Source organism: Onychostruthus taczanowskii, unplaced genomic scaffold, assembly GCF_017590055.1.
Source record: "Onychostruthus taczanowskii isolate IOZ18803 unplaced genomic scaffold, ASM1759005v1 scaffold80, whole genome shotgun sequence".
In the NCBI taxonomy this organism is placed as follows: domain Eukaryota; kingdom Metazoa; phylum Chordata; class Aves; order Passeriformes; family Passeridae; genus Onychostruthus; species Onychostruthus taczanowskii.
Genome location: NW_024505893.1, coordinates 2,334,882 through 2,360,735, shown reverse-complemented (window position 1 = coordinate 2,360,735; position 25,854 = coordinate 2,334,882). Strand labels below are relative to the sequence as shown.

The 25,854-nt window shown below is 38.8% G+C and overlaps 1 protein-coding gene across 10 annotated transcripts in view; it reads right to left on the bottom strand.

Moving 5' to 3' along the window:
- NRXN1 (neurexin 1) overlaps positions 1-25,854 on the bottom strand; it is a 672,393-nt gene that overhangs the window by 121,866 nt on the left and 524,673 nt on the right. The window lies entirely within an intron of this gene.

The window sequence follows — 25,854 nt, the reverse complement described above, 5'->3', positions numbered from 1 at the left end:
ACCTGCATTTAACAGTGTCTTTTAATGTCTATTAGAGTTAACTTAAGGGCTTTGAATTTTTTTTTGTCTCCTATAGAATCAATTCTACTCTTCAATAAAAGTATTTATTACACTGAGGAGAAAAAAAGAAAAGCATTGCACAGTATGAGATTAGGGACTTATTAATAATAATTGGTAATTCTACATGAAATTTCATGTTCCTGGAACTGGTACATCCTTCTTTAAAGTTAAAAAAGTTCATGAAGCTTTTATAAGACCATGTGAAACACAATGAAATATTTTGCTTTGTATGCCTTGGTCATTCACATCAAATCTTCCAGAACCAGTTTCACCTCTCTAGCAGAACTCTTGTGTCTGCTCTCTCTTTGTCTTACTACCCTAGCACTGCCTCCTGCAGTAAATGCATTCTGCAGCTCCATGTCTCTGGAAGTCCCCCAAGCAAAGAACTCAAGAGTTCTTCCACTACATTTTATTCTCTTTAAACATCTGACTTTGTTTTCCAGCACTGCTTGCATGCTGCAGTTACACAGCTGAGCAGCTGCTGAACACCTCCGCAGTTCCTCAACATTCTGGCACCACGCTCTCAGCTCCTCAGCTATGACCTTTTCTGAAACAACTACAGGACCATTTCCTGACGAGATTTGCACAGTCTGAAAAATATTTTTTGCTGGTTCAGTTGATTGAACAATGTTCTAAACGTTCTTTGTTTTTTTCCTTGTTTTAATATTTCTCCATTCCTGGTCCTACTTTTCCATGTCTATAGAGTGTCAATAATGGATCCACCTTATCCAATTCACGCTCATCTTCTTTTGCCTCTGGTGTGAGCTGCATAGCACTTTCCCAGTTATCTTGGAAAGGTAACTGTAGCTCTTCTTAATTTCAGCTGCTTCAACCAGACTCAGAATAAATTTCACCCATTTTTTCCCCATGGATGCAGTAGCTTATTTGTTTCACCTGTTTCATTCTTATGCTTACTCTCTTTACACAGAAATATATACAAAGAAATGTAACATTGTCCTGCTTTAAAGCAATCTCCTCTTTTACTAATTTTTGAAATGCAGAAAACCAGCATGTAATGATAATGGCGTATGCAACTTTTCAAAGAAATCAAAGGCTCTGAGGATTAAATAAAGCTGACTAATTTTACCATTATTCATTATTACACCATTCATAACCTACACTTTATATACCAGTTTTCTTATTTGCTATATATATGCATATATATATATATTATTTTAGATATTTTAAAAAATTACAAAGTAAACAAAACAGCTTTAAAGTGAATAGAAATGGTGAGGATAAAAAGAAGTGGTACACACAGCACATATATCAGCTGTTTTCCCAAAGCTGGAGCATGTGGGGCTTCAACCAAGTTACCATTTGCAAATGATCAGGTATTGGCAAGTGAAATGAATGCATTGCAGACTTGAAAGCAGACTTTCAACCTTGCTTTATAGATATATACACTTCTAGTGAAAAAACCAAGTTTTCCTGACTTCCCTACGTTGTATACAAATACTGTGCACAGGCAACAAGAACACAGATGCAAGAGCAAATATCACCCTAAAAGCTGGTAACATATTACAGTGATTATTTTGTCTTTATTTGTAACATATTTGTGTATCTGAAACCACAAAAAAAATCCATTTTTAAAGGTTTCATTTAATTTTTTACACACTTCTCCAGCACCTGTGGGCATCTCAGTAACATCTCCATAAAACAAGGAAGCAAGGCTGTTTTTCAAATTGAAGACTTCCTGATTACTATATCCATATTTAAGTTTGACTTCTGGACATCACATCAAACATTATATGAATTACAACCCCATTGTGCACGGCCCTTTAGAACCACAAAACAAAACATGATGCTGCAATAATCACCTTTCTATGTAGATAAGGGGTTTCCTAAGCCATTGCATTATCATGCAGGAATTTGACTCATTGCACACCTCCCCCACTGCAAGATAACGTTATTATTTTTCATTTTTCTTTGTTGCATTATTTTTCATCTGTCTTAGGTTAAGACCATGTGCACACAGAATTATTGTGGATCAGCTGACATACAGTAACCTGTGGAGATAACTTGATCTCAGCCCTCAGCCTTGTTATGCTTAATCTAGTGGGCCTGTAGACTTTTAGGAAGAGCTGGTTTTTATATTTCCTCTTTTATTTTTTTTTTGAGCAAAATAGTAGTGCAGAAAGGAAAGATACCGATAAAACTGAAGCCTACTAAATTTTTCACTTTGCCAGCCTCAGTTGCATAGTAAAGTGGTGGAAATTTTCCTTTATCACACGTTCATTCAAAATAATCTTAGAAGTCATCCTTCCTGTCAGAAACAGCCTCAGACAAATGCTGAGTGAGAAGTTCCCTTTTTGCCATCCTGCTGATGGGCATTATGGAAATGTCTGTGCATCACTAAATACTGCAATAAGTCAGCACTACTGTTGAATGGTGCTATCCCTGCCAATGACCCAAACCAGCACAATCTCACATTCCCACAACCAAATATTTTTTTGCCCTCAAGCAAAGATGATAATTTCAGAGCTCCCCTGGTAAAAATCAGCTCTGCACACACAGCCCATAGAAGTACACTGCACTGTTTATGGTTCTCAGCCCATATTTTCTTTTTCTCAGTCTCACCCAGTTGTGAGAGAACATGGTAATGGAACCAATTCCTTTTTCCTACTGTGCCTTTACCTATTCCATACTGCTAAGGCCATAATAACAGAGCAGAGTCGTGCAGGAGGTGGGAGAGTTTCCAAAAAAGGCCAAAAGAGAGGAGGGATGCATTTCAAGAAGTGGCTTAAACATTGTGTCTCCAGAAATTATTTTGAACCTTAGATCTGAAGGTAGCATCAATAATGCTAAACCCACATCACCACCCCTGCTCCCTGGGGCAATGCAGCACAGGGACCTGGGATTCATCTGCAGACACTGAGCCCCAGCCAGCAACTCTCCAGAAACACCAAACTTTTGGTTTGGAGGCGCTTTGGCCATGTAGCTGTCCTGTTTCTGAGGCCAGGGTAGCTTTTATTTCTACAGTACCTACACAGGCAGATAAGTTAATTTGTTGTTGGCCTGTACGTTACTGTAACATGCAATGTAGTCTTTGTGTATAGCTTAAATTCTGGTGTCCAAGTTCACAGGCGAAGGATAAATATGTTAATGGCTTCAAAACAGTTGGATAAAACTGTGAGACAGCTCCAGTTCTATGCTCCTAATGTGCTCTGAAATGTTGGGAGCTTTGATTGCTCCAGTAGTGTAGGATGTGTATGTGTGCACGTGTACATACCAATCACTTCAAAATGTTTTGTCTTCAAAAGCTCTGGCAGCAACTGCTGTAATCTAGCAACTCCAGTGGAGTATTTTCAAGCCTGTTTTATGAATTGTGTACTCTAAATACTTAACAGACTTCTGAGGAGGCACCAGGAATGATGATGAACCTGAGAACCTAGCAATAAAGGTGGAATGCAAATCAAGCCAGCAGCTGACACTGCAATTTGTTTCCTGTTGGACTCTAGTTCAGTGCTACCAATCTGCCAAAATGCAGTAAAACCATGCTAGTGTATATATATATTTATATATATATATATATATAGAGTATATATATATAGAGTATATAACCATGCTAGTGTATATATATATTTATATATATATATATAGTATATATATATGTATATGCGTATATATACACACTCTTACACACACACATATATATATATATATAAAATTGATATTTCCTATAACATCAGCTGCTCTCTGCAGCAATAACTTTGGAATTAGTCAAACATGGGTGATGCAAATTGGCACAACAGTAGTTTTAGAACAGACTGCAGACAAACTAAGCTCATAATACTTACAACCTATAACCACTTCCAAGGAAAAGCAATAACACTGGGACTCCCACAGGTGGACAAACTAAGAAGAAAAAATTCAAGTGTGCCAACTTGCATTTTATATCATCAGCCCCTGAGGCACCACTGTCTGGTGAATGCAGTAACAAAGTCTTAGAACTAACTGAAGGTTTACTTTGATTTTATTTGATTTCTTGAGTTTTATTAAGAGTGAGATCATTTTCATTCAATTGTAATCAGAGTTTAATATACTGTATGATATAAAGCTCTGCAAAATAATTTAAATAATATGTGGTTTTCTCAGTCTTGTAAGGAGATGCATATTTTAAAATAGTACTGCTTGCTTCAGGAGGTGAGGGATACACAACAGACAGAAGATACACTTGAATTCAAGATTAATGGAGTAACTATATATATTTTAATCTAATAATCCATCATTATTTCTTATTACCATCTGGCATCATCCAGAGGAAATGCTTCCTGGAAAAGGCACGGAAAATATAAATCATCTGGGAAGAGTTCTTTGAATGAAGGTATCTCTTATATTGAACATAAGAGTTTTCTGAATATTGAGTTTTAAATTAATTCTTTTGGGTTTTACATCATTAACCTAATGCTATTTTCTTTTTGTTGTTGCTTTTCTCTTTGAGAATTGACAAATATCCAACCTATTTTTTCCAACACTAACCATTAACCCCTTCTTAGTCAACTGCAAGTCAAGACACAACAGAAACAGGCATTCTCCTCTCATACCTCATCTTGACCTGTCATACCTCATCTTCAGTACTTACAGTCAGGTTTTGTGCCCTGTCATAAACTCAGAAAGGCATTTCAGAAAGGCTTCCAGTATAGCAGTGCTTGACATACTGCAGAAAATCCAGGGGAGGCATGAAACATCTATCAGAGTGCTAGTAAGCAAAGTTACTACTCAGAGGCTGGCACTTCAAGCAAAGATTTCTGCTGATGTCTGATAGGATGCATCCATCTAGTACTCAGTCTTTTGACATCTGACAAGTGGGAAACTAATTGTTTTTTCTTTCTTTTCCTAAAAGTTGGTAATGTGTAGCTAGCATGGAAAAGCAAAGAAAACAAAACAAACCAACCAACTTTTCTCTTTTTCTGGTTTCCTGGTGACAGTACTAAGCTATTCTCTGTGTTCTTTCTTGCAAGTTCTCACCATTTATTTGCAGCATTTATTTTCCCAATATCTGTTTATTTCTCAAATTCACATCTTTGTAGACCTTAGGTTATGAGAGAAAAAAACCCATACAACAAAAAAAAAAAAGAAACAAAAAAACCCAAACCAAAACAAGATAACCAACATTCTGGTTTCCTGGTGACAGTACTAAGCTATTCTCTGTGTTCTTTCTTGCAAGTTCTCACCATTTATTTGCAGCATTTATTTTCCCAATATCTGTTTATTTCTCAAATTCACATCTTTGTAGACCTTAGGTTATGAGAGAAAAAAACCCAAACAACAAAAAAAACCCAAAGAAACAAAAAAACCCAAACTAAAACAAGATAACCAACGCTTTTCATTTTAATCCAAGATACCAGTCCTGATAATTGTACAGAAAAGCTTAAAACCTAAAGCCTGCAAGATACTCTTGGCAGACCAAGAGGAAGAAATGGAAATCCTGTTAAATCATCACTGGGTTTGAGTGGTGGCTGGAATCCAAATGTGGCCCTTGGGTTCCTGTGAGAAGAGCGGTCAGATCTACGCTACCCATTTACACACACCCAGTGGAAATGCAATCCTGGCAACAAAATGCTGCCCAGCACTGTGCTACGCCACTGTTCAGACTATTCACAGAGGAAAAATGTCTGCAGAGCCAGAAATGCTACCAGTAATTCCTGCAGCACCCGTGCACGCTTGCCTAAGTACAAACACACCTTTTTCGTCTACACCAAGATCCTTCCAGAGACAGTACAAAGCACTTGAACAACAGATCGATAATCATAAATATACAACAACAATTTTTTTCCTCCTCTAGTTTTAGGATACTCAATTAGTTGTGCCATAAATTTTGTAAAAGAGACGTGGAGGGAAAATTTTGCATCATATTTCACTCTCCTGCTTTACTCAGAATTTCTGTAAGATCCTTTCATAAACCTTTACATGACCCCAATTTCATGCCATTAAATTATCTAGGCTTTCTAAATAGATACAGAAATAATAAAAATTCATTGTTCACCAGATGTCCCTGGTTGACATGTAAGAAATAGCACTGTCACTGTAACAACGTTATGTATGCAAATATATACAGACATTACCAGAGCTACTGCTCTCTTAAGTACTGGTCAATAAAAATTAAGCATTTTCCAGCCTTAAACCAATGACCCTTAAAAGATGTAAATGAAGTATGGGCTCAGCATCCCACTAATTTACAACTAAGGTGCACCTAGAAAAGGAGGCATCTAAGTGGCTCACTAGATGGAAGGAGCAACATGTGGCATAGCAATTTTTTATGTCCCCAAATGCCATCTGTGTGACACACAGAACAAAATTTCTGTGTGTCATGCAAAATTGGAAAGAAGATACCATGAGAGCAATCATTCACTGGCCCAGCATTTCAGGGTAGGAAGCAACTACCCTTTACCACTATGAAAAAATGACTTATGCTTTATCACTTAATCACTTTCCTCCTTTAAAATCATTGTCCTCACAGTCTGCTTTAAAGTGTTATAGCAATTCGATTTATACATAAATCTCAGCAAGCAGAAAATATAGAAATATTTATAAATCTACAGTTCTGACACTTCAACTCTTACTCTGTAGTCTTCCTGTTTAGTTTTAAATGTTGAAATTCCCAGTATTCTATGTCTTACAGGTGCATGATTTCAGGTTACCGTGATGATGAATTCCTGAGACAATACAATTACCTGAACAACCAACCCTTGAAATGCAGTAGTTACGAAAGACATATGGTGTAAAGCCCACAGCAGCAATGTACTGCATCTTATTATCCACTCAGCATCATTACTGGTACACAAAATTAAGTTTTTCTGAGAAAACATGCAGTAAAAAACAATTTAAATAGCCAGCCCTTAATGTGGTATTTCTTTCAAAATAAAATGTTTCACAGAAATACCTTGATCTTGCCAGCATCTTACCCAGGGGTTTTAGTCATGGTGAGATGTTATGGATGGTTTAAAGAGATGCTGTTCAACAAACAGAGCATAATTTGAAGGAAACAAAGTCTTAACTACTGGCCAAGGTAGCTCACAGGGCTTGACTTTCCTCTGTACAACTTATTTTCTGTGTGGGCAGACATGTTGAGTACCTTAAATACAGGATGTCCAGCCTGAGGAACTCCATGCTTATTGGAAGCTCCAGCTACTCACAAATTGCTTCTGAATGGGCACAATGAGGTTTGAAAATCAGGCTTGCTTTCCAGTTTTTCACAGTGGTTTTATACAGAGGTTATTAAAACAGTATTCCTGGAACTTGATACAGTCATGCAAAGGCATAAAACAAACGAGTAGCACCTTGGTATCACTACAATCTAATCCACAATGGAATGTGGATTAGACAGTGGTTTTATACAGAGGTTATTAAAACAGTATTCCTGGAACTTGATACAGTCATGCAAAGGCATAAAACAAACGAGTAGCACCTTGGTATCACTACAATCTAATCCACAATGGAAATTGTCCTGGCTTGAGGGCACTGATTGCTGCGTTTAGAAAGGTTTCAGAGAACTCTTCTGATAAATTGTGTGTCTGAAACAAATTCAAAGTCAGAGTGAGTAGGATGTATAACTGGGACCAGAAGCGAAGAATCAGCAAATTCTCAAACAGGCTTTAGTGTTAAATGATTAATAGCCATATGATCAACACACATGCTCATGAAAGCACCATTAATAATTTTTTGAGAATCTGGGTCAAAGGACTTTTCATACTAAAAGCCTGTAAGGAATTATTAAAAACCAATAATGGCATTGGACAGCCAACTCCTATTGAGCTTTAATGAAAAATGAACGCCTACCTGTCATTCATATCTTGGATAAACTCCCCTTTGATATTAACCAGGATCTTGAATATTTCCAGATTCCTACCACAAACACTGGGAAAAAGCCCTTTTTAAAGACTTTTTAAATGTACACTTTGTATTATTTTATTGTTCCGATTGCCTGCATGCCAATACATTTCCAGAATTGTTTCCTAAATATTCTGTTTCTTTGCTGTCACCAGCTGAAAATAACGTGTTCCTAATTCATCTTTGCTGCTAAGTACTCATTAGTGACATGAGTTTACATGACCGAAAACTGAAAGGAAAAGGAAAAAAAATCCCCTCCACACAGTGATTTTCAAGTTAGGCACCTGAATAGTGGACTTAGATGAATATTTTTTGCTTCCTATCTTTAAAATGAAGAAAGCATGATATGCTTACTTCAGAAAATTGTTTATCTGAAGCAATTATAACTGAAAAGTCAATCAGCAAAAGTAAAACAAACAAAACACACACACAAAAATTGACTACCGATCTATTAGACAAATGCAGAACTGAAATGAAAAGTCCCCACACAAGGATATGTAACCAGTGCTTTTCCCAGCCAGCAGAGATACAACATGGCACAGGTAGAACTTGGGCTCTCTGGAAGAAAGGCAAGTCCTGGCTGCTGTCCCAATTTTTGAGCTATCCTATAATTTCTGTTGCCAGCTCTCTTCCTTTTATCCTCAAGTGTAGAGCCATTCTATGGCAAGCTTTAATGCCATGTATATTTTCCTCCATGGTAGCAGTTTCCTTTATCTTACCTTTCTTCATCTTGAAGATCTTTCAGAATCAAAACCAACTTGACAATTTACTGGTGTGCTGTGCTACGCAGTGCAGAGTAGCCTATTATCAATGCTACAACAGAGGATCTCACTTCTTTTGATCACTTAATGCTACAGAGCATGTAAAAATCCTCACACCGAATACATGTAGCACAGGAAGTGATCAAACAGTGTTTGTTGACTGGACTGTGAATTCCCTCTGGAAGAGGAAAGCAAAATCTCATAGCTACCTCTACATTCTCTGCTCTTGCTGCTAACAACCCCCAAGGTTTGAAAGACATTGTTTTGGCATCTTAAAAAAAACCACAAAACAAAGCACCACCCTGTGGAAGAGAAATGTTACAAATGAAAGGGTTCTGTACAAGAAATCATTAGTGTTTGTGAACAGCCTCTACAAGGAAGAAATCTCTGGGGGAAGCATAGCAAAATAACATGAGCACCTTTGACAATATGCTCTTCAATAATCAAGAAGTTCCTTAATTGTACTTAAGAAGAAATCTGCCAGAAAACTGGAAAAGCTGATCTCAAGGAAATCAGAAAAAGATCAAAACTGAATTTAACCCACTCCAAGGGAGCTTTGCCTATAACAGAGCTCTGTAGTGTCAGGCTCTGCGTGCCTCTCTGAAGCAGGGAACATTCACAAATGTTGTTGTCCTTACTGGAAGGGTCAGTATCAGGCTTGAATGATGTCCAAATATATTCATGCTCATGGACACAATGTTATTTTTAAAAATCCCTAACTATATCTAAGTATTTGCTTACAATACTTAAGTATTTGCTTAACAATATCTAAGTATTTGCTGATGTAAAACAATAGTTATTAACAGCCAACACTGCAAAATGCATCATTAGCTTCGAACAGCACATGGGAAGGAAACAGCATCATCCTTTTAGTTATAAACTCTTCACTTAGAGCAGGCTTTTTTTACTGCTGGAAAGCATCATTTTGGAAATAAAGCATGTTGGGCAGCCAGCAATCAATGGTTTAGGGCAGCATTCTAACCTCATTGGTAGTGTACTCCTGATTTCTGCCCTTACTGCAGCTACTTTCTTCATTTATTGTTTTTTTATTATACTTGGCAGATATTTACCTTGCAAAGTTAAAAGTCAGAAGGAACTCCACAGAAGTCATGGCTGCTTTAGAAATAGTAACATGCTAAAAGCGGAGCATCTCTCATTAGAGTTACTTGTCACTTTTTCAGAGCTTCTGCCTCATACTGCTATTCTCACACATTTCACTGTGGAAGAGATGCGATGGTAAAATATTTGAAAGACAGCTGATGCAAATTATGTGCTTTCCATTTTTTGTTTCTTTTTAAATTCTGTCTCTACTAAGATCAAGGTTTTGCTAGAAAGAGTTTAGTAGAAACCAGACATATAACTATTTTCCTTTTCATATTTCCACAGCTTTAATGATAGTGAGGGACCATTTGAAAAAGAAAAAAAAAATATTAATAATTTCACTGCTATTTGGCCAGATAAGCTTTTGCAACTACATTAGGATGGCAGACAAAAGAATGGGCATCTTCTGAAAAGGGGAAAAAAACCAATCAAAAAACCTACTGAGACCCATTGGAAACGTGACTTGCTGAAAGCACAGCAGGGGAAAAATGTCTGCATCTTAAGTAGCCTCATGGGAAGCTTATGTTTTATATATCTTGTGATCTGCACCAGATAACCCAATGTCTTGCTGACTTTGCCAGTGTCACAGAGGTGACATTTCCACATGGGTGAGCAAACCACTCGAGCAATTTATTCAAGCACATTAGACTCAAATTGGCTTTAGTACAGCACCAGGCAAGGCAGGTGTGTGTGCATGGCTGTGCACATACTGCCTTTCTGACATTCTTCTGTGCTAAATGAGATAACTTAAAGGCTATAAAAAGAAAACCCTATTTCTTTTCCTTCTCTTATTTTTTCCAAATTGTTCTTTACCCACCAATAGTCTCATTAAACAGTAACACCATTAGAGGACCTCAGACACACATTTTTTCACCTGTGGTGAAGCTCTAAGTTTTTGCCACTTCTGCTTTGCCAGTGCAGTTGCTAACAGATTTCTTGGCTCTGCCGGTGCAAAGGACATTTGTGATAGACAGATCTCCCCAGTAAACATTCTCTCATTTCCTCTCTCAGCCCAGGCAGAGCATTGTGCAAGTGCTGTGCCCACCCTGCTGTGAGGAAACTCCACAAACTTCAGCTTACAGAACACAACACAAGCAAGGAATCCATCCAAGCTGCTCCACCACCATATTACAGGAGGACTTTAATGCCTGGATAATTCTAATTATGATTATTTTCTGTGCTGCATCCCACACTCAAATACTAACCTTGAAGCAGAAAGGTAGGTGCTAACAATCCACCTTCTCACCTGTTCTCACCAATATAAACCCATCAGGACCTACAGATACCTCTATGAGTGGTTGCATATCTCTATATTTGATGTATGGAGATGTATATGGGGAGAGATGAGGTGAAACAGCCCCTCCTCCTGCCCACTCTCCATGCAGAGGGGTAAGAACAAGGATTCCTGATTAATTACTTATCAAGGAGAATCACCTTAATTAGGGTCAAGTTCTGAGGCAGACAGTTTAATTCATTCTTCAGTTTCTGTGTGAACACATTTCTTTCTACAGAACAATTGATTTGAAGCTCAATTCACACTGTTCAATTATGTTTTTATTTTTTAAGGGAAAAAGAAATTAAAACGTTACCTTCTGAAACCAGTGTATCTGTTCTGAGGAAGACCCAAGTGTCATAAGTAATTAAAATTAATGATTCCTCCTTTTTTATCCTGTTATCCTGCTGAAGCAATTCTTGCAGAGATTGCACTGCTAGTGGGATTGGGGCTGCTCTCAGCCCCTTAAACTCCTGGCTGATGTACTGATCCCAGTGAAAGAGCAGGATGCATTCCCAGACAGAGAAGTACTCAGACACACAGGAAATCTTGTGCTGTCACAGGTACTTGTCTATAACTATGTGTACATGTGTACTCCAAGGCATGGTAGCTTCCTTCTCATTACTCTCAGAACAATTATTTCAAGCTCCACAATTTTCCTATTAAAAAAAAAAAGTCCCCCTCTGGCACATGGTTAAAGTTGTTGCATTTGGAAAGGTATCACAGATTCACTGTTTCAGACTAAAAAACTAGCCCTGCTTCCTGTATTTACCTTTATGGACTTATTAGCATTGATATCGAGTAAGGAAAGGTTTTTAGCTTGACTCTTAGTAAGTGAGATAGATAAAAATAAGAAAAAATAGATGTGAACAATTGTTTAGTCTTAGAAAGTAATGAAACTCAATATGAAGCCTCAGGATGTGGCTCACATGGAGACAGCCTATGATCCATTAGAGATACTTGTTTTCAAAGCTTTAGAGAAAAAATAAACAAAAGAGGAAAAGATGCATAGCCAACTATAAAGCACTTAATGCTGTCATAGCTTTTTAATAAAGGAACCTAAGACATGGAGGAAAACCTTCCATACCCAACATCTCACTCATTTGTCATTCCTACATCTGTTGGACAGTAGGTGTAAGGTTTGTTTCAATATAAAAGCAAACAAAAATTGTGGGGAGCAGCACAGTAGAAGCAGCCTTTAGTGTTGCAGATGTAGTTTATGATTTATAACTTCAGCATTCCTTTCCTGACAATTTATAATCAACAGATTATAAATCCACAGTATGACCTAGATTCCAATCACTCATGAAACCTTTTCGCATCATATTTACAGCTGTAAAAACAGAAAAGCTGTCATTGGGCAATCCTTAACCCAGAGGGATTTAGACCAGGTTTAGGAAACACTCTACACTTATTCCAAACTGTGTTATTAAGGGCTGGGATACTTTCCACTCTGGTGAGTGGAATACTGGGATACTTTCTACTCTGCTAAGTCCAGGCCTTCCCATCCGGCAATTCCTACCACTGTCCTCCACAACCATTCTAAAAACAGAAATATATCTGCTTAATGGAAATTTCTAAACAGTTTCCAGCTTTCCCTCACACCCAGGATTTCCTGGACAAGCTGAAGTTTTCCAGCTTCCTTGGCTCCCTTTTCTAGGGCACAGCCCGACAAAGGAGTGACCCCACTCCACACCTGCCCTGCTCCTGGAGAAAAAGGCATGTGCCTTTTAAGGCACACCTGCCCTGCTCCTGGAGAAAAAGGCACATATAAGAGAATTGTAATATGAAGGGTGAGGTTAGCAGATGCTGACAGGGCCTTCAGGGATCTTTGAAAACACATTAATAATTGCAATTACAACACATTATGGTGTTATAAGATCTTCCCAAACACAGTCCTGAAGAGGTTTCCTATGAATCAGTGGCGTCACATTATGAAATTAAAGCTTGCCCTCTTTCTTCCTTATAATATATATACACCTTGCAACCCAAACAATCCCTTTAGGGATGTTATTGTTGATAATAATTTGCTTTGCTTTATAAAGTAAATAAGTGCAAAATAACAAATGCAAACAGTGAAAATAATGCAGAAATACATATTGAATAATTGCACAGGCTGCAAAAAATCATTTTATATTAGGTAGACATAGAAAAAAATTCAAGGTAGATATCTTCTGAAGAAAAAAGTATTTCATACCTTATTGCTGCCACTAGAAGAGCTTCAGCAAACAGTTCTAACCAACCCAGTGAGCCAAATCATAAAGCTTCAGGCCGTCACGAAAACTATTGATTGTTTTTCTTTTTTTAAAAAGGCTTTTTCAGCTTTAAATTCCTGTTGATGTGTGACAAAAACGTGCAAGTGGCATTGGCCAGTATAGCCATTGTGGGAATAGCAAAGATTGCAGCTTCTTTGGTTAAGCTACTCACAAGTTTATTGTGGTCAGCCTCAGCCTGTTCCATCTGATCTTGGATCAAATAAAACACATGACATATGATTCCCAACAGCAATAATCAAAACTGAGGGTTTCAGATTCTGCTGGAAACAAAATTACAGGAAGAAGAAATGGGCCGGATATTTCTTTTTATTGCTAGGAAACAGATTTCTAACAATGAACTATGTGGATTTTTTTTTTTTTTAAGTCACCTCATCTATAACATGTTGATACATCACTGATGGTTCCTTCCTCCCCCTGACCAGCACTCAGGGCTAAGGTGATGGGATCCTCGCTCACCTTGCACAGTGCAGATCCCCTTCCCTAAAACCAAGGCATTTCAAAAGTCAAGGCTAGGCCATCCTAAGAAAGAATGACATGAGACTGAACCATGTGTTGTCCCTCCCTTCTCTAATAATCTCACATGTTTCCTCTCCTCCTTAAAGTGGAAAAAAAAGCTCATTCCCATTGCAGCCTGGGGCCTCTGGTGGGACAACACATCAGTCAGTGCCTTTGGGTTGACACCAGCTTTTTCAGGCTGGATGTGTGTCTGAGGAACAGGTTGGGCCACTTTCTCCTGCAAACAAAAGCTATAAAGATGGGATGATAAACTTTCAAGAGTGTCTAAGGCACTCAGATGCCAAGCTGCCAGGAGCTGGTGCTGCATAAAACACTGCAACCCAGTTTTATTACTGCTTTTATTCATATGACCTAGAATGGTTTGGTTACATCTACACACAATATATTCACATTTCTGTCTGGATATACTGCGCTTGCACTCAGTCTCTCACCTTAAACATGCTGTTGGAAAACAAGAGCTGGGGAGGCCCCAGGAGCGTGAACTGATAACAGTTTCTTAAATTGTAGGGTGGGAGACACAGGTAAATACTTCTTTTGCTACATATGTAACAAAATGACCCGCTGAAATTATATTGTCAACATTTCCAATGAAATGCAGCAAAACATAAAAGGCCTATGCACTTGACCAGTGCCTGATAATTCAGACATTCAATATGCGAGAACAAATCAAGTCTGGGTAGAGCCACAATGTAGCTAAGGGGATAAAAACCATTCACTGCATTTCAAACGTCTGACAAAACAATTCCCTTCTGGACCTCCGTTTTGGAGCACAGCACCTAAAACAGAATAGAGATAGAAAGTACCAAAGATTTCCTGAGATTTCATACTGTTCTCTTGTGCCTGAAAAAGCTGCTCCATTTTACAGCTACCTCCTGCACCACTTTCTAAGGGTGGGATGGATCAGTGTTTAATTTAATATGGTAATCCTTGGAAACAACTATTTGACTCTCACCAGTCTTTCACTGGAGAGTTTCTCTTTGTTACCAGCAGTGAAGCAGCAGTGAAGGGGGCTGACAGAGGAAAGCGCCATCACTCGTCCCCTAAAATGACCTCGCTGCTTTGTATTACAAAAGTAAACACACAATGACATTATGCATTTTTAAAAATACCCAAACTAACAAAAAAAACCTTTCACAGTCTTCAGGATGTGATTGCCAGCATCATATTACAGATTCCACAGAGCAGCAAATGGCTGGTGTTTATTATTAAATACGACTGAACCTCAAACCCTCGTGGAATAAACACAGCTAGGATGGATGTGAAGTACTTGCCTGCATCTGCCAACGCTTGTCTCGCTCTTGCAGAGGATACAGAAAGAAACTAAAGAGTCTCAGGGTTTGGAGACTCCCAACTTAATACTTTCTAGTGCTGTCTGCTGCCAGAGTAATTTTACTATCTCCATTTCAGTTCATCCTTTGTACAACAGGCACAACATCTACGACACCAGAGAAGACGCAAGGGCATGGTGCTGCTCCCAAAAATACGATAACAGAACCCATAGAGATTGGCAAGAGCAAGATCTTTTAATCACACATCTCAGTCTGCAAAGTGCAAGTCAGGACACTTGGAAAAAGAGAGGATTTTTTGTGTGCCTTTGCACTTTTTCCTTTTATGCTGCAAAATCTGAAGTGTTTTCCAAAGGAAATTTAAGCCAAGGCAAACAAGATATATATTGATTAACCATGTTCATATTATGTCTGGAAAATGTTTCTGCCATCTCCTCTTCGAGAAGTTATATTTAGAATTGGGGTAGGAGTGAATTTAGATGGAAGGGAAAATACACTGAGAAACTGCATCTGCAATCACATTTCCCAATTAGATCTCACCATAGTCTTAGTGTTGCCTAAACATGGGGTAGTAAATGCCTTCAGTGCTCACTCATGCTCTCTATGACTCCCTGTCCTCTCTGAAAATCAATTATTGGGTCATAGGTACAAACTGTTTTTTGTTTCTTGGGGTTTTTCTGGATTATTTTGGGGGGTTTATTTAGTTTTATTCCTCAGCTATAAGCATAGGTACTAATTCCAAATACAAAAGTCCTTACTGGGCAAGGGGAAAAATGGAATCAAAAGCTAATTTTTTTTGTATGAGAACCACCTTAATAATCTCTTGAACGAATGTATGGCTTTAGGGAGATACATAAAACAGCGAACATGGATATGCAGAAAGGTGTATTTGATCCCTTGCCTCTTGTTTATATTGAATAGAAGGTAAAATTGTCTCTATCAAGAAGACATAGAGGTTATATGACTAAAATATCATGAAAATCTGCAGTAATCCAATCTTAAAAATACCTTGTTAGTAGAAATGGAATTGAAAACTTTGAGGATTTATATGCTTCAATAAGCACTTTTATTACTTCCATACCCTAACTTATTCATAGTGTGTACTTGGACTAGTAAAAGTAAACATTTAACTAGATTTTTTTTCCTTTTTTTTTTCCTTCTGAATATGGGTGTGTACTGAAAAACAAAGAGGAAGGTTCAGTCTTCCAAGCTTTGTAGTGTTAAGAGCTTTGTTAGCAGAAAGAGAGAGGATGTGAAGAAGAAACAATCAGCTTTATGACAGGCACTTCATTAACCCACATACTTCATAATTTGCTCACTGAACTAGCTGCTTTTCCTCTTCTCTCAGCAGGAACATAAATAGCAAAGACTATCATGAGCTGTTATGCTACTGGAAGACTGTTAATCTTAACAAATATACCACGGAGCATTTACTGCTACATATTTATTTATTTAGATTTAGAGCCTGATTAAAGGGAAAACAAAAATGATATATCTTGAAGATGCCTCTCAACTGATACCTAAATTGCAGCACTGCACTTGAGTAAAACTCAGCTTAGCTGGAGAATTTAAAGAAAACAAGTATTTTACCCCACCAGCAATTCCTGCACATATTATCTAGGTATTATCAAAAATGCATCTGCAAGGAAATATCAACCTGTGTTTCAAGAGGGACCAACACGCCAGGGGATGGGAAAAGATGGAGTGGGGCCAGTAGAGCTCTTTCCTGCCTTGAACTGGGCAGGACCATTTGTGTCTGAGTTTGCACAGGCAGGGATCTGATGATGGAAGAGCTAGTCTGAAGCTTTATGGCACAGCTCCCACAAGAGGGGTCTACAGGCACATGGAGTGGGGCTTGAGGTAAGTTTTGGGTTGGGATCTGGCTGTGACTTTAAGTTCTATCAATTGTTTCAAACCACGTGCATCAAGATCCCAAATAACCTCCCCTCTCCTCAAAGAGGAGCCTTGCAATATGCTGTGATAGTTAGAACAGTTTCCACTGGAGAAAGGGGACAATTGGTAAGAGGAGTGAATGTGTGTCCACACGTGTTAGTGAGCTGGGAAACAAAATAATTAACACTGAAATGATGCAATTATTCAACTGCAAAAATAAAGGGCAATCAGTGGTACAATCTCTTTGCTTTTTCCCTGTATTTATTTGTTGTGAATCTGAGCGAACGTTGCTCACAGTGGGAGATTTTTGATGGCCTTCGGTAGGCTTTGATGAGGCTCATATTTGCTCATTTGCACAATGTATTTATCTGCACCACCAGCAGCGTTGATCAGCATGGAGCAGCAAAGTCCAAAGAATGCTTTAAATAAACCCCCACTTGTTAAACCATCCTCAGCTCAGATTCAGGGAGCTTTATATAGCAAACATTACCTGAGTCATTCCTCTGGGAGAATTCTGGACTGAATGATGAGAAGAAGTTTACAAAAATGCTTAAATGGCTATTAATGGAAGTTGTGTTCCTAAGTTATTTAAAGTGCTTTTGAAAGTCCTAAACAAAATACAGCTCAGCAGTGGGAATCACCAGATGAACCTTTTTGTTATGCTTATTGCAAAAACAACAAGAGAGAATCAAATTCAGCAGAAATGAAAGGTTTCTACATTTACACCAGCAAACAACTGACTAAAGCATTATGCAGCAGACGTATGTCTGAAGAATCATCTATTCACATGAACTCGAACACCTCCATAAAGACCACTGCAGTTCCACAGCTGCAGTGTGCCAGAGGGCTTTGGTGACTCCCAGTTTAGATCAAGGTGAAGTCCAACAAGGGCAAGTTCCAAACTCTGTATCAGTTATGGGATGACCTTGGATATATGGACAGATTGGAGAATGAGGCACTGGAAATCAAGGAAAGGGACCTGGGGTCCTGGTCGATGGCAAGTTAAACATGGGTCAGCAGTGCTCTGGCAGCCAGGAGGGACAACCCTGTCCTGGAGGCATCAGCATCCCCAGCCAGGCAAGGGAGAGGATTGTCCTGCTCTGCTCTGCACTGGGGCAGCCTCACCTGAAGTGCTGGGGGCAGTTTTGGGAGCCACAATATAAAAAAGACGTTATTGCTCTCTACAAATGAAAGGGGGTTGTACCCAGGTCAGTCTCTTCTCTCGGGCAGCCAGTGACAGGGCAAGAGGAGATGGCCTGTAGCTGCACAAAGGAGGTTCAAGTTGGACATCAGGAAGAATTTCTTTGCTGACACACTGGCTGTTCCCAGGGGTGTGATGGAGTCACCATCCCTGGAAGTGTTCCAGAAATGACTGGATATGGAACTTAGTGCTATGGTTTAGTTGGCTTTAGTGGTGTTTGGTCAAAGGTTTGGCTTGATGATCTTGGAGATCTTTTCCAACCTTAGTGATTCTATGATTTTGTGACATGCAGCCCAATATCAGGTCACAACTCCCTAACAACCCAAAGAGAAGAAACAAGGAGTAATGTCTTATGACGATCTTCATATACGCCCACTCTGAAACTGTGATGCCACCCTAGATTTTTTGTTCCACCACAGGAGAGTTACAGACAATGAAATTCCTGTCTGTGACTGGTATGTGTGAGGCAGAGCACAGCCTTCCAGTACCATATTACATGCTGGAGATTCCGTAATATAAATTTAAACAGCAGTGTATCGTCACACCATTCAAAATAACATATAGTTTTTCAATTGCCAAGTCTGGCCTTGAAAAAATACCTTAAGTACCTTCCATGAAAAAAGAAATTGTTTCTTTCAGAGCTATTTTTTCATGAAAGGTCTTTATTTCCAAGGCATATTAGTTTCTGATGTACAAGCATTTTAACCCCCTCAAAAACAGCCTGCCAGAAAATTTATGACCAACTTTTCTATTTTTTGCTCTGATTAAGCACATTTTCAGTTGGAATACATGGAGCTGGCAATGTTAGTTTTATCTCATTAGAAAGTGTAAATCCTTTCAGCATTACCATTCACCTGGGTACAGTGTTTAAATTCCTGATACAATAGTCACACTACAGAGAGACCAAGCTTGAAGGGAGAGGAAATTTCTTCCAATAACCAACCAAAAATGGAGGGGAGAGAGGACAAACTTTCATACTGACAAGGCCATGTTTAGGCATAAGCATCTACAAGCAATGAAAACAATTGAAATTTGCTCTCCCTGGAATTCTTACCTTTTTGTAGCTTTACATGTACTGAATGTACTAACACTATTACAGAGCTCCTGTGAGGCCTTTTGGTTCTAAAAGTCTTTTCTCCTACTAATTCCATTAAAAATAAAGTTTCAGGCATGAATATTTGATTGACACATTATTAGGAAAAGTATGAGAAAAGCAGCAGTGTCGCATTCAGCTCCACTGCCACAGCCATCATCTTTCCCAGCATATCTTTGTATCTTCCCTGCACAGCGAAAAGGCAAAAGGAGAGAAAAGACTATGCTCATTAGGAAGAAAAATGGAAGCAGTTCTTCTGAGCATCCCATCTGCTGCCATCGTGTCAGAGATATCACATTTTACTGCTGTCACCAGCAGGTGCATGCAATTAGGTGACAACAAAATGAACTATGGCTTCCCAGTGACTGTTTCGAGCAGATTTCAGACTGTTGGCAAGTGCGAGATAACAGACTATGGGCATTAGCTTCTGAATAATTCCTGGAATTCACATGAAAAACGTACAGGTGATTAATTCTGGTGTAGAAGACGACTGCAAGAAGTGATAGACACAGCAACCGCGACAAAGCAGAGGACAACAGAGGGCATGGGCCAGGCTAATTCAGGCTATTGCAGTTACTATGAAGACATAATAAGGCCAGCCTGTTCAATTCTGATCTCATTTACAGTAACATATCAGGACAATCAAGCCCAAAACAAATGCATAGAAATACACCCTCACTATGTTGAAGGACTAGTGACAGGGCTTGGGTGCTTTCTTCTAATAGCAACTAAATATGTTATTAGTGTTCACAACTGGTGGCTAATTAACAGAGGGGTTAATGAACATTAGAAGCTCACTAACTTTCACACGAGGCAAAAAGCATAACATAAGGTTGGTTTGTTTTGGGTTGTGGCTAGCATGCAAATCACTAACAAAGGAACAGCTGAAATGCCTGTTTTCCTTCAGTGTTGCACAGAAGAAGGAGGAAGCCCCAGTGAAGCAGAGGGAGCAAGGATGGTGTTCCTGTGGAAGCATCTCCCAGTCACATCCCTCAGGGATGAGGCTGTACTGCCAATGACCACGTACGACTCTGTCCGTGCAACACAAAGATGACAAAAATTCCTATAGTAGCCAGAATCTTTGTCCCACCAAAGGCTTATTTCTGAGTGCTGGGTGTCTCCTTTGTACTGAATCCCCTGTGTTTACAGGGCTCTATTTGCACTTGCTGCCGATTCCTCCCTTTCTTATCTGAATACAACAATGAAGGAAAAATACCTTGTCTTCTGTTATGTAAGGTGATAATGGAGAATTGCAGAAACTTGACAGAGGCTGTGAGATGCCTTCAGTGCTTGCAGAAAATCATTGCCAAAAACACGAACAAAGGCTAAGTTTTCCAGGTTAAAAAAAAAAATATATTCGGGGACTTAAAGAGCACAACAATACAAAATATTTGACTGTATTTGTTAGCTTCAGCTAACTGTTAAGAATTTTACTCCTCACAGGCAATTCCCAAGAATAACAGCCTTGTTCTGAATGATAAACTGGTGTGTACCCCTTATGGCAGAAGTTCTGCATTTCAACTCAGTAACCAGGTGTGGCAAAGCCATTTTTACCATGTCTGACATAAACCACTTCAATGGGATCAATACAGGTCTGCAACATGCCTGGGCAACTTGCTTTAATTCAAGCCAATATATAAATCTTACAGTAGCAGAGGATTTTTTTTCATAAGTCACAGCTTATTTTAGGAATCATCTATCTACAGAAATTGTCCTCTTTCTCCAGTCAAAAGTGTTAATGTAACACTCAAACAAAACTGTTCTCCATGCAGATGTTTTCTCCTTAAGGAGAAAGAAATACAGCTTTTGAAATCAAACTGTATCCCATAATTGTACTGAGAAAGTCAGGGAAACTGGGCTTTATTCTGATAGGGTAACTACAGTGGAGCAGCTCCCTAAACAATATCCCAGGAAGGATGCAAAAATAATAGTCTAAAGTAACAACAGCAGTTTCCAAAGCAAACTACAAGGTCATGATAGGTTTCTTACCCCTGTTACCTCATTGCAAGTCTCATAAATAATAATAAAATAATGGCTAATTATTTTATTTTAAGAATTTAACTATCAGGCTAATGTTATGCAAAAATTTCAATTTCTTTTTGTTTTTTAAGTAACATCTCCAACTATGAAAAACACAGCTTAAAGTTCAAGCCAGCTGAGGAGCTTAAAAGGGTCAAGTTTACTTTTTTTTTTGGTAGATTCACGTAATGTAATGATGCAAGTGTCATAGTTCACATGCTGAAAGGGAATAAAGCATGTGCTGCTTGAGAAAAGAACTCAACTGAATCAGCTATAAAGAAAAACTTGCACTAATAGGCATCTGAATTCACACCACTAATTTCTGCAGAATATAAAACACTGTTTCCAATAAGCAGAAATGAGCTCAATTATTTTTTATAATTAAATGTTGTTCTGACTCAGCAGATGGATTGGGTGCTGTTGCCATTGTTCACAACTCTCTCAAGCAGCAGCACAGCTTTTAATGGGAAGCTCAGCAAACACTGCACCAGACATGTCTGTAGAAGTGACACTATTTTGAGAATGGGAAGGTAAAGAGGATTAAACTTCTCTTCCCCACTTTGGCCAAGCAAGAATTAGCCAAACAAGCATAGGTGAAGAAGAACCTGCACCGTTTCACCTCCACAAAGACAGCCTTTTTCTTTCTGGTTTCAAAACATGCTCTTTGAACAACTTATTCTCTGCTCTCAGACCTCTTCCTATTACAAATTTCAACAGAGTAAATTCATGTCCACGAACTCACTCTTTTGGCAGTAGCCCTTGCTGGCGAGAGGGAAGTGTGAGGCAATGAGGAGTCTCCTTAGTTTGCTTCCTCAGCCCTGCCTGCTTTCCAGTCACTCAAACCAAGGAAAGGATCTAAATCTAGGGCAGCTCTATGAACTGCCCATGCAAATCTGTAAGCTGGGAGCAGGATTTTCACCTCCCACCACACTGATGTCAGTGCCACGGGAATTCTCTGCAATTCTGAGCAAAATAACTCTGTTTCACTCTGACCTGTGCCTGTCCTATGGCAAATAGATGCCTATGTGCTAACAGAAACAGTGCCAGGCTGGAAAAATTCCCAGACTTCACAGAGGACAGCACTGCACGATAACCAGGTCTCCCAGACATAAAATGCTTTGATTAAATTGGGGCAGCTCTGAAGCAGGCAGGCAAAGACAGTATCGATGTTTTCTCATATGTAAAGATATTAGTGAAGATTCTGACTTGAGTAATATTTTCCAGCACAGCTGAGCTTTAAATTTAATGAGATGCTCATTTATATTCTGGAAAAAGGAAGAGGACAGAAAACTGCACATGTACTGGAAATCAGCAATAAATAACATTAAGGCAAGCAAATAAAAACATGTACTGGTAACATTTATCCTTGTGCTCCCTGGCCTTATTAAAACCCTGCTGGAGCTGCTATCACAGCAGCTCTACCCCGCAAGCCTAACAGGTTGTATCAACAATCTCATTGTGCAGCAAGGGATGCAGGGAGCCACTTACTGAGCTATGGCCACAGGGACAAACACCCTGAGGGGCTGCTGTGCCAGGGACAGCTGCAGCACAACCAAAGCCAGTGCCTGATAAAAATTTAAGGAAACACAGAAGGGAAGTGACTGTTTTTTCCTTCTCTGTCTCTACTAAATTTAGAGGGGGATAGCAGACTTCCCCAAAAGATGGCAAGAATAAGATAAACAGCAGGAAAAGGTGGAGCAGTGGGATGGCTACAGGCAGTACAAGCAATAAACTCCAATTCCACATTTGCCATCTAGCAAGTTTTTTAATATATGTCTTTTCACCCTACAACTTTAATATTAAACTTGGCAAGTAGGCAAGCAAAGGAATCAAACAAATCTGACAGAAAATACTTAATATAATATTCCCAAAACAAGCCAATTTGAGTCAATATGTACAACTCCCTTTCGTTGGAATATATGTTTGTGTGTCTCATATCTGCAGGTTGTTCAATAACATTAATGAGAATTTATGTACCTGAGGAGAGAAGTGAAGGCATCAGTGAAGTAAATTTCTGGTTCAGATATAGTGGTTATGCTCATGGCTGCCTGGAAGAAGGCATGCAAGGAAATTGCTAAACATATTTTGCTTCATTTCTTTAAGTTATAGCTGTCTGTAAATTACATTTCATAAACCCATTATTCAAACCCTTTTGAGAACATTTAAGCACCAATAATATTTACTATGCCAATGCACTGTGTGTTCTTATAAGCCATGGATCTTACTGAAAGTCACCGGGCCAGTTCCATCGCTATGATTCTCATGAGCTTCCTTTGGTTCTGGCAATTAGGCCATCTGCCAGGAGCTGAAATCATTAGCAATAAAAAGAGAGGCAACAGCTCTGCTTTGTAGTCCCTTCAGTCAGCCCTGGTTCCATTAGCCACTGGGGGCCATGAGAATCAGGTGAACAAAGAACAGTAACAGAATACGTTGTAAAAAGGGAGGAAATTTTAAAGGAGCGCTGCAAAGTCAACGGGAAAACAGGAAAAAAAAAAACAAATCCAACTTTTTCACAATGAGATTTCTTTCAGAGTAGCACTAGGGATTTCATCATGTCCCTTTTACAATATCACACTCTGTGGTCCTCACCACTGCCTCTCAAACTTCTACCCTTCTCTTGCTGGCTCAGTCAGGCATTTGATCAAAACTATTTCCTGTTATTTATGTGTGTGTGCATAGGCACACATGGATCACATTCTTGATTAAGGCATTTAAGCACTGCTGTGATTCAAGTAATAATACTAATAATGGATTAACCAGCAGTGGACATTAGTGCAGCTGATGATCTTTAGCCTCCTGCCTTGAGCCTGCAGGAAATCAGAAGTCTTTGCCCGTAATTGAAGATGAGATGTACAGAGAATGGAAATTCTGTTTGATAAAGGAGTTTGGATTTTTAGAGCTCTGTTTTTCAAAGCAGCATGAAACCTGCAAATTTCAAAATCTTCAGAGAGAAAATAAACAAATCTAATACACTGAGACCAGTTTGATGGAACAACATTTTCCAATGAGAAAATAATTGCATTAACTTTTTTTTCCACTTAGCTGTAATATCAAAGAATATAATAATATTGCTCCAAACAATAATCTCTTTAAATGGCCTGGAGAGGGTTGCTGAAAGCCAGTGGACACTAGGGTGAATCAGTGGTAAAGTACAGCACAGAAAAATCACTCAGAATTTTCCTTTCATGATATAAAAGACCTATCTCGTTCTTAAATGTGGAAATTTTTAAAAGGCCAAAATTAACTCAAGTGTAAGGTGAAGGAGAACACTTGACCACATTCACAGAGTTCTGCCTTATTCCAGAAGACTGGCAAAAGTTGAATAGTGATATATTTTCAGTGACTATAATCACTCACCAAAATTAGCTGTAATTCAGCCACGGAAAATGTTTATGGAACTGTCAGGTGACCCTCCAAAACAACAAAGAGCACATGCTCTCTTACTGCCTCTTTCAAAAGAGGTTACAGAACACTATGTCCCCATCTAACCTCCAATATGTATTCTTTTATGTAATAAACAAACATATGTTGTAATTTTTAATTTTTATCACTAAGGTGCTCATGCCTCCTAAAATCATGAGACGTTTCCCCAGACTTGGGGGGAACACATACGTTGGATGATAAACCCATGGATGAGCTTTTTCTCTGAGCCACAGGATATATCCACACAACATAATCACTCACCCCTCTATCTTTTTAATGTGTCTAACAGAGTATTTCCTACACATCTCTGGCAGTAACATAAGAATATTGCATTAAAATAATCCAGTCCACAAGGCAAAATCAACCGAATAAATAAAATGGCAGTGGTAGTAAACATGTCCTTCATTGCATTAATCACAATATTTTTTTTCTCTTCATCAGTTAGCAGATGATTAAATAAACACACTAAAAGTGCAGAGCATAATTCTCAACAAACCTGGGCTCTGCACAGGCTTTTGCTTCTCATAACTGAAAGCTAAACACACCAAGGGAGCGTGTCAGATACCAGGATTTCACTAAACAAGCAATCAAAGCCAGTGGTCAAAGAACACAAATTGCCAAACATCAGACCACACTCATTATGTCTAACATCTCCCCTGTAAAAGGATAAGGTAGCTTTTAACCAGCAAAGGACATTGAAACTGAAGGCAGAAGTGATGGCACTTGAAAAAAGCATTCTTGCTTTCTGGTATCTCCACTGATCCCCTTCCTTCCCCCCCCAGCTATCTCAGGAAAGTCAATTATAACACTCCATTTACACATGTGTAAAATGCACACGTGAACTGTTTTGGAATCAGACATAAAACAGTTATGAGAAACAGCCATGCTATCAAAAAGACAAAAGAGAAAGCCACAAAATTTCCAAGGACAAAAGACATACCAAACTAAACTGAAAAACAACCTAACAAACAAACCCACCAAAACAACAACAACAACAGAAGTCTTTGTCAGAACTGGTTTAAAAGTGCCAAAGAGAAAAAGAAATATTGCAGCATATCATCAGTACAAAGCACTTGATAATCCTCTTTTGATGTTTCTTGCAGAAGCTCTAAAGAATTC